Here is a 15,014-nt window from a genome sequence, read left to right as displayed (position 1 = left end):
CCGATCTTGCCAGAGAGAAGCCAGGTTTCTCAAGCAATTTCCATGTGCAGGAAATTTTGAGAACCACCCATTCAAACCACTTTTAATTGGGTATTTAGTTTCTGATTGAAAATACTTATATTCAGCCAGATAAAATTCATCTCCAAAATGGTGAAAAGATCAGAACCAGTTTGTTTTCTCATCAGCTTTGATTCATCCATCTGTGAAACATTCATAACATTGCAGTTAATTTCCACAAATACTTGGATGACTGTCTGGGACAAATGTACAATAGCAGTTGTGATGCTAAAAAGAAAAAGAAAAAGAAACATGGTTCTGTGCTGCTCTGCTAAGCTGTTCCATTCCCTTTGTCTTTACTGTGTAGGGTTCAGAAAGAGCCACCCCAAGATGTACCTTAGTGATATGCAGATTATTTTGAGCTACAGGCAACTGAGACCCTGTGGGCTCAAGAGAAACTTAACTATCTAGAGAAATGTAGATTAGAGGCCTTACTCATAAAAGGGTATTATCAGAGATTATCTATATGGCAGGACAAACTACTAATTACTGAACATGTGCTCTCCCTGCAACGACCTTCTGAAGCCTCAAGGTGCCTTACCTCACCCCTAGCTAGGAGTGTCATATATATCCCATTTGCCCTTTCTGTCTCTTAACCTCTCATGCGTGTGGGGGCCTCTACTCTCTCATGTGTTCGGGTTTCCAAACGTATGTGTATATTAAATTTGGTTATTTTCTCTTGCTAATCTGTTTCATGTTTGTTTGATTCTTAGGCCAGTCAAAAGAACCTTACAGTAGAGGAAAGTTTCTTCCTCTCCCACAATTTTAATTTCCAATTTGACTTTTAAATGCTGTGGCTTCTGGCAGAATGGTGGCTGCCAGTCTTATAGGTGGCAGGGACTCTGAGCTTTCCATGTGTAAAATAACCCAAGGGCATCAGGAAACTCACACATGAAGAATTGTTCCATCAAGATCATAAGCATCTGTTTATCTTCCACAGCCGTGCTCTTATTGAGAGGACAGCTGTAAAACACAAACTAACAAAACAGAAACAGGACATGGCAAAATTTTTTGTTGCTCTAGTGTCCTAGGACTTGTGTCTGAAACCTGTCAAACTGCTGAATTACTGACCACACAAAATTGTTTTCCCTTTGCCTCTAGAGATCCCATTAAATAATAGGAAAAGTAGATAAATTCACAAGATCGATAATGAAGTGAAAGGGGTGAGAGATATCCATGCATGAGAGAATTTAATAAGTTTAGGGGGCGGGAGAGGGGGAAATCCCCAATGAAACAAGGCAGGAAAACTATAGCCTAGATCACTTCTTTTCTTAATTGGCCTACGAATCACCGAGAAATCTCATTGAACTGCAGAATATAATTCAATAGGTTCAGGGTAGGCACAAGGTTCTGTGTCTCTAACAAGCTCCCAGGTGATGCCGCCGAGGCTGCTCTGGTCTGGACCACACACTGAGCGAGTAGCAAAGGAGAAAACAGGAGGATGGGCTACGCCCCAGAGTGTCCCCTGGGACCTGGAGGCTTCAGGGCAGAGGTGCGACGTGGGGCTGGAGCCAAGGAGATCAAGTGCAAGCCCCTTTCAAGTGCTGAGAACCCTTTCCACAGAGCCCAGGCAGCTGAAAGGAAGAGGGCCGGTATTGTCGCGCCACAGCCCAGTCACTGCTGCATTCCGGTCCAGAGTCACCCAATCTTGTAACTTTTCCGTAGAAGACAGAAATCTAGAATTTATGTGAAATCTCCTGAATTTGTTTCATTCTTGGCAACGAATTAAAATGGAAGGCTGCTCTAAAGAAAGTGAGTACATTTTCTAGGGAGAACTGGAGCAACACATTCAGGGACTTCGGGGGTTCCCACACTCTCTCACAACTTGAGAAAATGCCAGAGACTAAACGTGGACACCAGGACAGTGACCGATCAGGTGGGAGCGAAAGTTGGAAAAACGTGCAGATGTGATTAAGGGATTCTGTGGAGAAAAAAGGTAGAATTCCCATTTTTATTTGACATGGGAAATGATCTCCACTAAGTGACAGGTGGTCATGGCCCTGGCCCTGCCATAAGTCCTAGCACGCTGCTTGCTCTGCAGTGGCCCATGGTCCCATTGTCATGGAAATCCAATTCTCATTAGTTTTCCATTTTGTAGGATGAACTCATCAACAAATTATGGACATTAGAATGGTGGTTATAGAACAGAATGAAAGTGTTATAAAATTGATCATGTGAAAGTAAAGGAATGGCCTTTAGATGAGGGGAAGAGGGGAAGGAATTCTAGTGCTAATATCCCTGGCTTACAGAGTGGGACATCGGGTGACTTTCTACGGTGGCTGAAACAAAAGTTGAGACTTAAATATATTGACTTAAGATACAGAGGGGACAGTCCAGCCAGTGTTGCTCAGCGGTTGAGCGTCGACCTTTGATCCAGGAGGTTACAGGTTTGATTCCCGTTCAGGGCACATGCCTGAGTTTCGGGCTCAATCCCCAACAGGGGGCCTGCAGGAGGCAGCTGACCAGTGACTCTCTCACTGATGTTTCTGTCTCTCCCCATTTCCCTTCTTCTCTCTGAAATCAATAAAGATATATTAAAGAAAAAAGAAAAAAAAAAAAAGAAGATACAGAGGGGACCAGTGGAAGAACTAAGAATAGTGATGTCACAATGGCAGAGAGGGAGGAAATGGGCTAAATTCTTTTCTTGCTTAGTAGAAAGTTAAAACTAAATGTCCAAAGTTGATTAGTAAGAAGTAGAAGCAGATTATTTAGAGATGTGTCAGTCTGAGGAGAACCCAAAACAAGAAAAGATTGTTTAAAAGATGTTACCTCTGAGGAGCAGAGCTGAGAGTGAAACTGTGGCTTTCCACTGAAAGATCATCTTTTCTATTTCACTTCTTGACCAATTGTATGTATCACTTTGATTAACTACAAATGTGTGTGTGTGTGTGTGTGTGTGTGTGTTTAAAGCATATGCTGAGCTGTAAATTATAGAAAATAAGTAGCACAGAGAACATCCCAGTTCACATGAAGGAAGTGGTTGGAAAGAAAACATGTTGAACTCAGACACAGTACTGAGTGACTTAAAACAGTGAGAGAGAGAATAACAAAGCCAGTGTGGGAAAATGTTAACATTTACAGGATCTCAGAGAAGGGTACATGGAAATTCTTTGTGCTATTTTTGCAAATTGTCTTTAAATCTCAAATTATTTCAAAATGAAATTTAAAAAAATCACTGAAAAATCTAGTAGTTTTTTCCCCACTGCGGTTTGAACCTGAGTCTTGGCCTCTTGCCTTCCTCCCTGAACAACATGAGCTTCACCACTTGTTCCAGATTCTCCACAAACTACCAGACCTTGGGATCCATGTAGTCGGCCAGCACCAGGCTGGGACGGACAGCAAGAAGGCCAGCATCTAGGCAGGTGCTGGAGGCTCAAGGTCCTGGATCTCCACATTCCACTCCACCAGCGTGCAGGCCAGCTGGGAGTCCAGGGTCCTGGCTGCAGGGATGGCTGGGGGTCTGGCGGGCACAGGGGACATCCAGAGTGAGGAGACAATGAAATGCCTGAATGACCCCCTGACTTCCTACATGGAGAGAGTGAGGAACCTGGAGCCTGAAAATTGGAGACTGCAGAGCAACATCTGGGAACACCTGGAGAAGAAGGGACTCCAGACTGGGAGCATTATTTCAAGATTATTAAGGACCTGAGGGCTTAAATCCTTGCAAGTCCTGTGGACAATGCCCACGTCATTCTGCACATTGAAAATGCCCTTCTTGCTGCTGATGACTTCAGAGTCAAGTACAAGACAGAGCTGGCCATGCGCCAGCCTATGGAGAGTGACAACAGTGGGCTCTGAAAGGTCATTGATGACACCAATATCACTCAACTGCAGCTGGAGACAGAGATCAAGGCTCTCAAGGAGTCGCTGCTCTTCATGAAGAACCATGGGGAGGAAGTGAATGGTCACACAAAACCAGATTGCCAACTCTGGGCTGGCTGTGGAGTTGGATGTCCCAAATCTCAGGGCTTCAGCAAGATCATGGCGGATACCCAGTATGATGAGCTGGCTCTGAAGAACTGAGGGGAGCTAGACAAGCACTGGTCCCAGCAGACCACTGAGATAGGGGCTGCTGAGATGACACTCATAGGACTGAAATGTATGGTCCAGTCCTTGGAAATGAACCTGGACTCTATGAGAAATCTGAAGACCAGCTTGGAGACCAGCCTGAGGGAGGTGGAGACGCCCTGTGCCATCAGATGGAACAGCTCAATGGGATACTGCTGCATCTGGAGTGAGAGCTGGCCCAGACCCGGGCGGAGGGGCGGCTCCAGGCCAAGGAGCAGGAGGCCTTGGTGAATATCAAAGTCAAGCTGGAGGCTGAGATCACCACCAACATCCACCTGCTGGAAGAAGACTTCAATCTTAGTGACGCCCTGGACAACACCAACTCCATTCCACCCATCCAAAAGACTACCACCTGCAGGACTGTGGATGGCAAAGTGGTGTCTGAGGTCAACGACACCAAAGTCCTGAGGCATTAAAGCAGAAGGGTTGGAACATCCTTTGGGGCGGGAGGTCAACAAAAAGTTCAGAGGCCTTTGAACATTAAAAAGTAAATTCCAGTAGTTTTTCTTCCTTTTCCCCATACAAGACATTTCATAATCTTTGAAAAGTAGCTTACAGTTGTTAAATAAAATTCAACCTAGTAAATTTAAATATTTAGTTGGATTCATTAAGTGATTCATGAATCAGGCAGCATCCCATCTAGCAACTAGAAGGGGGCTCTGATGAGCTGTACAAAATGGAAGGTTTTTATAGTCAGAAAGAAGGTGGGACTAAGAAATTAAGAGTGGATTATTTCAGGTAGGACCCCTGATAGGGGTCTTCTCAGGCAGATGACTCCACTAGTGTTGATCAGGAAATTCCAGGCTAATTGGTCATGTTTCTGGGAGAAGCTGAACTACAACTAGATCAGGTATTTAGGTTTGGTATCATGGGCTTTCAGCACGAGGGACACCATTTGGGGCTTGTGGTTTTCTATTTAATACAGTAAATTCTGTAGATGAAAGAGTGGTGCTGTGATAAATCATAAATTCCTAACTGGATAGGTCATGGTAGGTAGTCACAACCCAGGCCTACACCTTCTTTCTTTATTTATTTTAAATATATCTTTATTGATTTCAGAGAGAGGAAGGGAGAGGGAGAGAGAGATAGAAACATCAGTGATGAGAGAGTCACTGATGGGCTGCCTCCTGCACATCCCCTGCTGGGGACCGAGCCCGCAACCCAGGCATGTGCCCTGACCTGGAATCAAACTTCGATCTCCTGGATCCTAGGTCAATGCTCAACCACTGAGCCACGCCTGGCCGGGCCCCCTACACCTTCTTTAGTAAAAGATTTTAAAGCCAGCCCCGTCCATTGTTCTTGTGCATCTAGGCGAACACACCTCTGAAATCCCAGAAGTAATCCCTTTTTCCAGACCTGTCCTGGGGGCACATAATCTTGTTAATAGCCCTGTACCTTATTTTCTTCCACTTTCATGTAATCTTCCTTACCTTTCCTCCTTAACTCCAAATATATAAAAGAAACTGCAAAAACAAACAAATAAATAATTTAAAAAAATAAAAGAAACTGCAAAACTGTCATTCTCTGGAGTATTTAAGATCATGTTTCCAGCAACTGTCATCAGTTTTGGCTCAAATAAACTCATAAAAATTCTCTACAAGTGTGGCTGTTTCTTACGTTGACAGCACATGGGAAAACTGTTAAAAAGAAACACAGCAAATTGATAAGATGGTGGTGAGATGATGGGAGGTTTTAATCCTATCAAAAATTGTCATTAGTTTTCAAATAAAAACTCTATCATTATTACAAATATATGTTTGCTTAGTAATCACAAAAACCTACATAATGAACATCAAAGTAAATGTCTTATCTGCAGGGATTCAAATAATAATTTTTTTTTTTTTAAATCAGACTTTGAAGGGTAAAGGGAACTTAAAGTGAAGGCTATTTACACTTAAAACATGGAAAATTCATATAGTATTTGCCAAATGGTTTGGCAATAACCCCTGACTGTTGACTTGCCTTAAAGGTACTTGCTAGCCTACTCCCAGTGGAAAGAAAAGAAAATGTCAGAGTAGACCGGTGTGCAGGAAAAATCAGATTTTTCCTGGGCTTCTCCCGACCATCAACAATAGTTGCTGAGGATTCACTGAGGGATTACTCCTTTTCCTTCAGGTTAGAAAACCCTGGGAATAAATCTTTTCTGCTCTGTTTGCATAGCACAAAAATACCCACCCGCCTGCCTTCAAAGAGACTGTGGTGGCCTCAGCAGATGGCTCTTTGCTCTGCATCGTAAAATCCTAAGAGAAAAAGAGTATATAAACATAACATTTGGTCATTTCCCTTAAGCAAGCATAATCCTAATATTTATGGAAGGCTGCAAGGAGCCACTTGATGCAGGAGCCAAGTGACCATAAATGACAGAGGAAATTCACCTGAATTGGTTCAAGAGGCGTGTTGCCAGGAAACTATTTCCAGGGGCATACAATCATATTGATCCCCGGGAAATGGTGACACTAAGTGGATAGACAGGTGCAGCCACACAAACACCATTTAGGCTTTTTTTTTTCCCCCTTAGAAAGATGAAAGTCTTGCTCTTATTTTGTGCTAAAAGTAATAGAAAGATTTTGAGGAAAAGGAATAAGAATGATTATTTTCTTTAATCATCATAATATAGGGTGTCCCAAAAAATGTATACACACAGTTTGAATGATTAAAAGGCAGTGTTTATTAAAATACATTTCATTTTCAAAATTGAGCTATCAGCTGTTAAAGTGTATATACATTTTTGGGGGACACCCTGTATTTATTATGGTACATTTACAAGGTCCTTTGCATACATTATTTCTAATTCTGAAAACAATTTTTCCCTTTTTGAAAGTGAGGAATTGCAGCCCAGCGAGGTTAAGTATTTCCCCAAGGTCACACAGTAAAGGGTAGAGTTAGAATTTGGAATCCAGATCTGTCCAGGACTCTTTTCATCGTAGCTGCCACATGATCCTTTCCTTGCAGTCAGAGGAAAATACTCAAATAAAATAAACAACAAGAAGAAAATTCTCTGTGTGTGGGCCCCGAAGGATGTTGGACATGCTTTAGATTTTATTTTTGTTCAAGTACCTCCAAAAGAATTTTAGAAATATATGTGTCCCTCTACCTTCCTGTGTCTTGCACACACGTTGTTAGGTTGATAACTATCAGTTTTCTAAGATATAAATTGCAGTATATTTTAAACACTGACTTTAAACACAAGGTCATCACAGCATTCGGAGAGTAGCCAATGGAATGTAACTACTATAGGTCTTTGTTACTTACCACCCTTTAGTTATACAAATTATTAAATAAGCTCTTCCTTTCTTCTTAAACTTGTATTTCCATTTATCTTCCCTCTACTGAACTTTATTCAATTATATTTGAAAGTCTCTTATTGATTGCCCATGTCAAGTCTTTCTGCAAAAATAATTTGTATATAAATTTAAATTTAAAAACGATTTCCTGTCCTAGTCTGTGTTGCACAGTGGTTAGAGCGTCAGCCCGCGCACTGAAGGGTCTGGGGTTCAATTTCCCACCAAGAGCATGTACCTGGGTTGCAGGTTCAATCCCCCGGGCACATGCGAGAGGCGACCAATCAATGTGTCTCACATCGATGTTTCTCTCTCTCACTCCCCTTTCCCTTCCATTCTCTCTAAAAATCAATAGAAAAAAATATCCTCGGGTGAGGCTTAACAACAACAAAACACTGCCTGTGACTATAAGGCTCTATGTTTTTCAAGTTATTCTGGACTGAGTTATCTTTCCATCATATAATGTATCACAACAAAATAAACATGTCATGAAATATGATAAGTATTAACAGTACAATTTTATTGGAAATGTATTTCTTAATGACAGTACTGGTCCCTCACCTTCCTCATTAGTTCATGTAGCTGTGGATGAATATTATTTATTGCTAGAATGAGACAAGATTCAGAATCAATTCTATTACAGTTTTTATTTTATTTTATAGATACAAGCACTAAATAGATGGGAATACAAAGAGTTTTGTTTTAACAACAACTCAAAATTGTTTACCTCGTCTCTTACATGGTGGAAAATTACATAATGATCTATCACAAATTATCTTAAGTCATCTATTAACTGACAACATGATTAGATGTTTCTTCAGTTTTGATGAAAGCAAATCATTGAAAGTGACTTAACTTACAAAGGTCATTAGAGTACCCATTCTCTCCACACCGAGGCCAGCATTCTGACCCACCCCTTTGCAGGGTGCCTGAGGCAGTGTATCACAGAAAGATATTCGGACACCTGAAGCACATTACTTTCTTTTGGTAGAGTCAGAGCAGGGCATTTGTGAAAGGTGAGGTGGGGAGGAGACCGGCCACACGCAGATTACCATGGACAAAAGTGATGGTGGACAATGACAATATGAAAATTGGTGTGCATCCCACTGGAATTTAGCTGAATGCTGGGGCCTTAGGGCAAGGTGACAGGTAGTAGACAAATGGTGTGTGAAAGAAAGTGTTAAGGTGAGCATCTGGGCTCATGGCTATCAATCCTGGGTCTTCCAGAGCCAACCAGAGGTCTGAGTTCAAGGAAATTGAACCTGAGACCCTTCAGTGCCCAGGCTGACACTCTAACCACTGTGTAACACCGGCTAGGACAGGAAATATTTTTTAAATTTAAATTTATATACAAATTATTTTTGCAGAAAGACTTGACATGGGCAATCATTAAGAGACTTTCGCATGAGGCAGGTGCTGCATTTGGAAAAAGAAATGGCTGATAACAACTATCTTTTCTTTCCATGGATGCTAGAATGTTGGGTTGGTCCAGCCAGGGCTTCAGGCTACTCACCTGCTGAACAAATTTCTGACATTCTGCAAGTAAAATCCAGTTTCTTCCTCTGTAAAATGGGAATAACAACCCTTGTCTGCCACCTTCAGACAAAGGGATACCGGGATATCTAGAATCCTCTGCCACACTAGTCAATATTATAATCAGCAAATGTTCATGCTTCAATGTTAAAATAAAAAAAAACACAAACCTTACAATTTTGTTATTTAAAAAGCATCAAGCATAAATTAATCATTCCTATAGAGAGTCTGCCTCCATGGGACCATGAAGCCTGAACCAAAGAATCACCTCACGGGTAGGAAGAAGAAGAAATGCACAGCATGAAGGTAAAGACTTAAAAACCCAAACCCATCAGACAATATCTACTATCACAGAACCCAAAGGTCAGAGTGAGGATGATGATGAAGAGTGAAGAAAAATACACTAAAACAACATTAAAGTGTGGCAGTTAAGAGCTAGAACACTTGGAATAATCCTAGGTCTGCCCCTCACTAATTCTGATTGTGTGATGTTGGCTAAGTTATCTAGCTTATCCGTGCTCTCTGTACCTATAAAACTATTATTATAATAGTTTCCCAACTACAGAACTATTACAATAAAAGTCCAATGTTATAAGGTTGTGGTGAGGATTAAATTAGTTAATAAAGTTCTTAGAACAGTGCTTGGCATATAAAAGGCACTCAAGAAGTGCTAGAAAAAATGCAGAATTTGATAAGAGTTGGTGGGAAGGAAAGAGTTATCATGATTGTCTTACAGTTTTATCTAGAGCTATCAAAATCCAACCTAATTAATCAATCTGTAAAGTGTTTACTTTTTTGGAGCAAGGCATAATAAATGGGCAGATACTTGATATAAATTCAACAAAAGCACAGTGATTATCTATGTACATTCTTAAGTGAGACAAGGATAGGACAAGATTTTCCCCTTAGTTAGTCAACAAATTCTTATTAAGTAGTTTCGATATGCCAGCCACCATGCAAGATAATTGGAATTATTCCTCTCATGTATGTGGCTAAAATAGAATGCATTTTATAATGTAAAAGGAAAGAAAATATAAAGGATCATTCTTCTTCCCCAGTAAGAAGTCTTGGGGTGGCAAATCTGTTCTAGAATGACTTGACAATAATATCAACAACCCAGGTTCCATCTCTCTTCCTACTCTGCCACTGTAGTGATGATGGAGGTACAGCAAGCAAGGTACAGCAAAGAACAGTTTGACCAAATGCCATGCTTTGCCAAAATGGGGCCACTAGCTTCCCAGCCTCCAACTGGTGGACCTTTAAAGCTCTCTGTCCAAACACTCAGTTTCAATTTACTTGCAGCATTCTGTTATCATTGTAATTAGCTAGTTAATATTAATAAAGGGAAGAAAGCAAAGGGGAAGCCAGACATTGTAAGCATGGTAATCTGGGCAGCTTTACCAGGAAGCTACAGCTTCATGTTCCCCAGGGAACTCTGCAAATCACTGGGGGAAGGGATCAAACAAAGGGGGAGATGGGTGCACATACAGTGAAGTTGGGGTGATGGAGGGAAGGTGCTTGCCTGTCAGTCTAACCTGGGGAACAATGGATTGGTTAGGGGATGGACCCCATCAGTAGCGCACAAAATCTTAGAAAGTTAAAATCCCCAGAAAAAAAGTTCCTTCCTTTCTTGTTCTCTTGCTCTGCTCTTGTTCTCTCTTGCTCTGTGACCTTTACTCATTCGTTTGCTCACCTGTTTTCTCTCCATAGCCATGTGGCCTTCAGCAGATGCATGGCCTATGGCTATGCAAATTCCACCCTCAGGATGTTGGATGGGACTGTACTTTAATATGGAACAGAAATTCTGAGCAGTGGCCTTGATTCTGGCCCTGCTGAAGATTGGACTTCTTCCATGGCAGGAAGGACAGGGATGGAAACTTGGAGGGGAACCCCCTTAATTTTCACATCATCAATAAAGTTTTCCATGAAACCCCATCCTGCCTTGGGGGCCTCAGGGAAGTCTTTTCCTTATGGCACCCCAAGAACTCCATTTTCACCAATAACAATTCCACTTACACTACCAAATTGTGTATCAAGTAGGAATTGTGTTTGGTTGCTAATGACAGGGACTCAAACATTCGTGGCTCAATAAGTTGTTGCATTTTTCTCAAGAAATGGGAAGCCTAACAAGAGGTGGTCAAAGGCTGGTTGGAGGTTTTGCTGAGTCATCAGGGATTTCGGATCTCCTTACGTTTCTGTTCAGTCTTCCTGAGCATGTGCTTATGGTCTCCTGGGCACAAGATGGCTAGTCCACTTCTAGCATGGCTTCTGCACTCCTGGCAGGAGAAAGAAGGTGAAGGGCACAAAGGGCACCTATCAGCTGAGCACCTATCTGCACCCCTTTAAAGGCCTTTCCCAGAAGTGCCACCCAGAGACAGAACCATGTCACATGACCATTGTAGCTGCAGGGTGCTTGGAAATGGAAAATATATTTTTGGCCAAGTAAGTCCAGGGACATATCTTCTTTGAAGTAAGTTGGAGATCTTTCAGTAAAGAAAAGAGAGGGAGAAGGAATACGGGGTAGGCATCTAGCAGTAACTGCCAGAAATGAACAGCCCACCCAGTACAGGGCTTCATCTTGCTACATGGCACCTCTCTGAGGAGAGGTCACGGCTGGTCTCCGAGCTGCTATTCTGCAGAGGACCAACCATGGTCTTGAAACATCAGATCATTATAGATTCACATGTATTATCTTTTTAGATAACTCTTCTGGAAATAAAGATATTTTCCATTTATATAGGATTCTTTCTCCGGTTATTAAACAAGTTAGTGGGATTTTAAAATGTATTAAAATCGAATCAGATCCATCACTGTCACGAATGATGTTAGGAAATATTTGCCAGAAGCCAAACATTTGAACAGCTTTAACTATGGCATCAGAAAAACTACTATTACATTCAGGAAAGAACTGCTTGATGTGTGACATTAAAATGCAGTTCCCCAGGCAACTGAGAGGGAGATACATTCAATAACAACAGAGCTTCCATGAATTGCTAAGATCTTACAGAATTTGCAACACCTTTTATTTATTTTTCATTGACAGTTAAATGAGTACTTGAAAGCATCTGCTGACTAGAAAACAAATCCTCCACAGCACTCTGGATAAACCAGGCCTCCTCCAGAAATAGTTACTACCCTAATGGTGGAAGAGATCAGAGAGACTGTGGGAGCAGTAGAAATGTGCAGGTGGGATGTACAGCTTTGTCGTCAGACCTGGCTGATGGCACTCTTTGCAGATATATGATGCTCAGTGTCCAGATAATCTTTGTCGCAGTTGACAGAGTGCTGCCCCGTGAGTTTGACAATCTTTTTTGATTGGGCCATTTCACAATGCCTGGCTGAGAACTGAAAGCGTGGGCAGTTAGGGTCATGGCAGATGTTGCCTCCCTAGCAGCACGGTGGCCACAGAGGACATGTGGCAGGTGGGGGCTGTGAAAAAGAGCGGCTGAATTTCCTGCAGACTTGCATGTTCGTGCAGAGTGGTTCTTCCAGCGTTGCCTCCAGGTTTTGCTGGAGCACTATCTTCACTGGAGACCAGCAGGTTGACAATTGCATTTTTTTGCACTTTCAGAGCTGGATATATTGGATTCCTTAGATGTGTTGAACACAGATGATATAATAGAGTGGATTTACTCTCTGCAGGTCTTTCCCACAGAAGACAGATCAAATCTAAATTGCTGTGGTTTCTGAGGCTCTTCATACCTGGGTATTCCATTCAATCCACCAAAGGATCCTGGAACAGGTCATCCTTATGACAGTGGCCACACAGCCATGACCTACACTGGCCTTCATGTTTACTCTTAGAGATGACATAAGCTGAGTAAATAAACTTGCTTAGCAGGCTTGAGAGCCCTTCAGCTGGAAGATGGAAGTTTTTGGGAGTACCCGAAGACAGTGAAGATGACATGCGATTTGTATACTGTGCTTCCTGTGTTTACTGTACACTCAACAATTGGTCCAGCGTGGATACGAAAAAGCCATCACCTATATCAGGAGAAGTATGTCCTATGACAATGGGTTGGCACAGGCACAGGGGGCTGGACTTGAATCTCATGGAGGATCAACTTTTTGTGGCATTGCATCTCTGTGTCTCATAGGAAAAGTAGTTTTGTTTTTCAGAAAGAGAATTGAACAGAATAAAGAGGTGGTGTATAATGAGGCAGCAAAATGGTTGTCATGGAAGACCAAATAAGCCTGTAGACACCTATTATTCTTTTTGGGTGGGAGGAACTCTAAAGCTGAAAAATCTCCAATACACTAACTTTGAGAAAAATAGAAATTACATCTAATCAACTCAAGATTGACTCGTAGGCCCAGCTGGGCGTGGCTCATCGGTTGAGCATCAACCTAGGATCCAGGAGATTGGGGTTCGATTCCCAGTCAGGGCACATGCCCGGGTTGCAGGCTCAATCCCCAAGTAGGGGGCGTGCAGGAGGCAGCTGATCAATGACGGCTCTTTCATCATTGGCTTTTCCATCTCTCTCCCTCTGCCTTCCTCTCTCTGAATTCAATAAAAGATATATTTAAAAAAAAAAAAAATCGCCTCGTAGGAGGATTTGCCAAGTGGCTGGATAGTCATCCAGATGCTTTGCATGCATTCTCTGGGATTTGTGGCCTGTCACTAATGGGGGAAAGTGGAATTTACCAAGTTCCTACTGCCCTGAATATAAGCCCATGGATTTCTGAATGCCTTCGAGACCTCCATCAGAGCTGGAGAACCAAGGACTTGAAACAATGGGGGGCTTGGTAGCATAACTGTAGCTCAAGGTTAGAAGCTATGTATAACCAAGTGTGCTCTTTTTTTAGGAGGAAGTCTTACAATCAAATCTTGTGCTGGAAGTTATTTACAATAGCTAAGATCTGGAAATAGCCCAAGTGCCCATCAGTAGATGAGTGGATGAAAAACCTGCGGGACATGCATACAATGAAATACTATGCGGCTGCATGGATGGACCTGGAGATTATTATGCCGAGTGAAATTAGCCAGTTAGAGGAAGACAAATATCACATGATCTCACTAATATGTGGAATCTAATGAACAAAATAAACTGGTGAACAAAACAGGTCCAGAGGCAATGGACTCATGGAACAGAATAACAGATCTCAGGAGGGACAGGGGTGGAGCCGATAGGAAAAGATTAACCAAAGAACATATATGCTTATTCTTGGAGCTTTAATGGGATTTATAACTGAGCCTACCCTATAGAATGAGAACCACATACAGTTTATTGAATTGGTAACTAAAAAGCCATAGGTGATGGCTTTTTCATATCCATGCTGGACCAGTTGTTGAGCATAACTATGTACCATGCAGTCAGTGGCTTTCTAATATGAAATTCCAGTTCTTCATTAAAGGGTCATTGAAACCCTTTGCCAAATGGCTTCATAACCAGAAATGCTATTTTTAATGGAAACACATTCATTTTATTTCAATTTAATAGGAAAAAAAGGATCTGAAGAAAATATAAAGGATTGATTTTGAAAAATCTGTATTAGGCAGGGCTCTCCAAAGAAACAGAACCACTAGGGATATACAGTCCTCCCTCGGTATCCTCAAGCAACTGGTTCCAGGATGCTCAAGTTGTGTTTTCTAAGTTCATACGTGTTTGAGATGGTGTATCCTTACACTTGAAAGCTTTCTTGAGTGGGTATAACTTACTTTCCTTAAATCTACAAAGTTGTCTCCCCTCCACCCCCACCCTTTTTGGTAAGGGATGTTGCTATGGAAAAATTGAAGGCTATGCCCTTACTCCCAACCCCATTTAGGCAATTTGTTTTTTTCTTGCCTGGATGCTCAAAAAACTCTATCCTTGAAGCTTTCTTCATCCTTGGAGTTTACGCAGCTCGGTGTTAAGCATTCTGTCTCAAAATTTTCTACAACATATTGCTCTAGAAAACTATGTATGTATTTTTGCAAACTGTATTTTTACTTTTTAAGATAAATATTCTTTTGAGATGTAATTCATACACCAAAATATTTATTCTTTTAAAGTGTGAAGTTCAGTGGTTTTTATGTTTTTAATTAAATTTATTAGGGTGACATTGGTTAAAGTGGCTTTTAGTATATTCACAAAA

The 15,014-nt window shown here is 41.6% G+C and overlaps 2 pseudogenes across 2 annotated transcripts; both read left to right on the top strand.

The window, feature by feature from the left end:
* The first annotated feature begins 3,308 nt into the window (after nt 1-3,308).
* Nucleotides 3,309-4,541, top strand: LOC308561998 (keratin, type I cytoskeletal 18 pseudogene; annotated as a pseudogene). The gene has a single exon. The product of its transcript is annotated as a keratin, type I cytoskeletal 18 pseudogene (transcript).
* A 5,555-nt stretch (nt 4,542-10,096) lies between these two features.
* LOC308552135 (geranylgeranyl transferase type-1 subunit beta-like) lies at nt 10,097-13,689 on the top strand (annotated as a pseudogene). Its single transcript has 4 exons — nt 10,097-10,116; nt 10,650-10,719; nt 12,331-13,246; nt 13,490-13,689. The product of its transcript is annotated as a geranylgeranyl transferase type-1 subunit beta-like (transcript).
* The last annotated feature ends 1,325 nt before the right edge of the window (nt 13,690-15,014 follow it).

This window comes from Miniopterus schreibersii, assembly GCF_964146895.1.
Source record: "Miniopterus schreibersii genome assembly, chromosome: 1".
NCBI lineage: Eukaryota > Metazoa > Chordata > Mammalia > Chiroptera > Miniopteridae > Miniopterus > Miniopterus schreibersii.
Note: the sequence above shows the minus strand (reverse complement) of the source record. Positions and strands in the feature narration are given on the sequence as shown.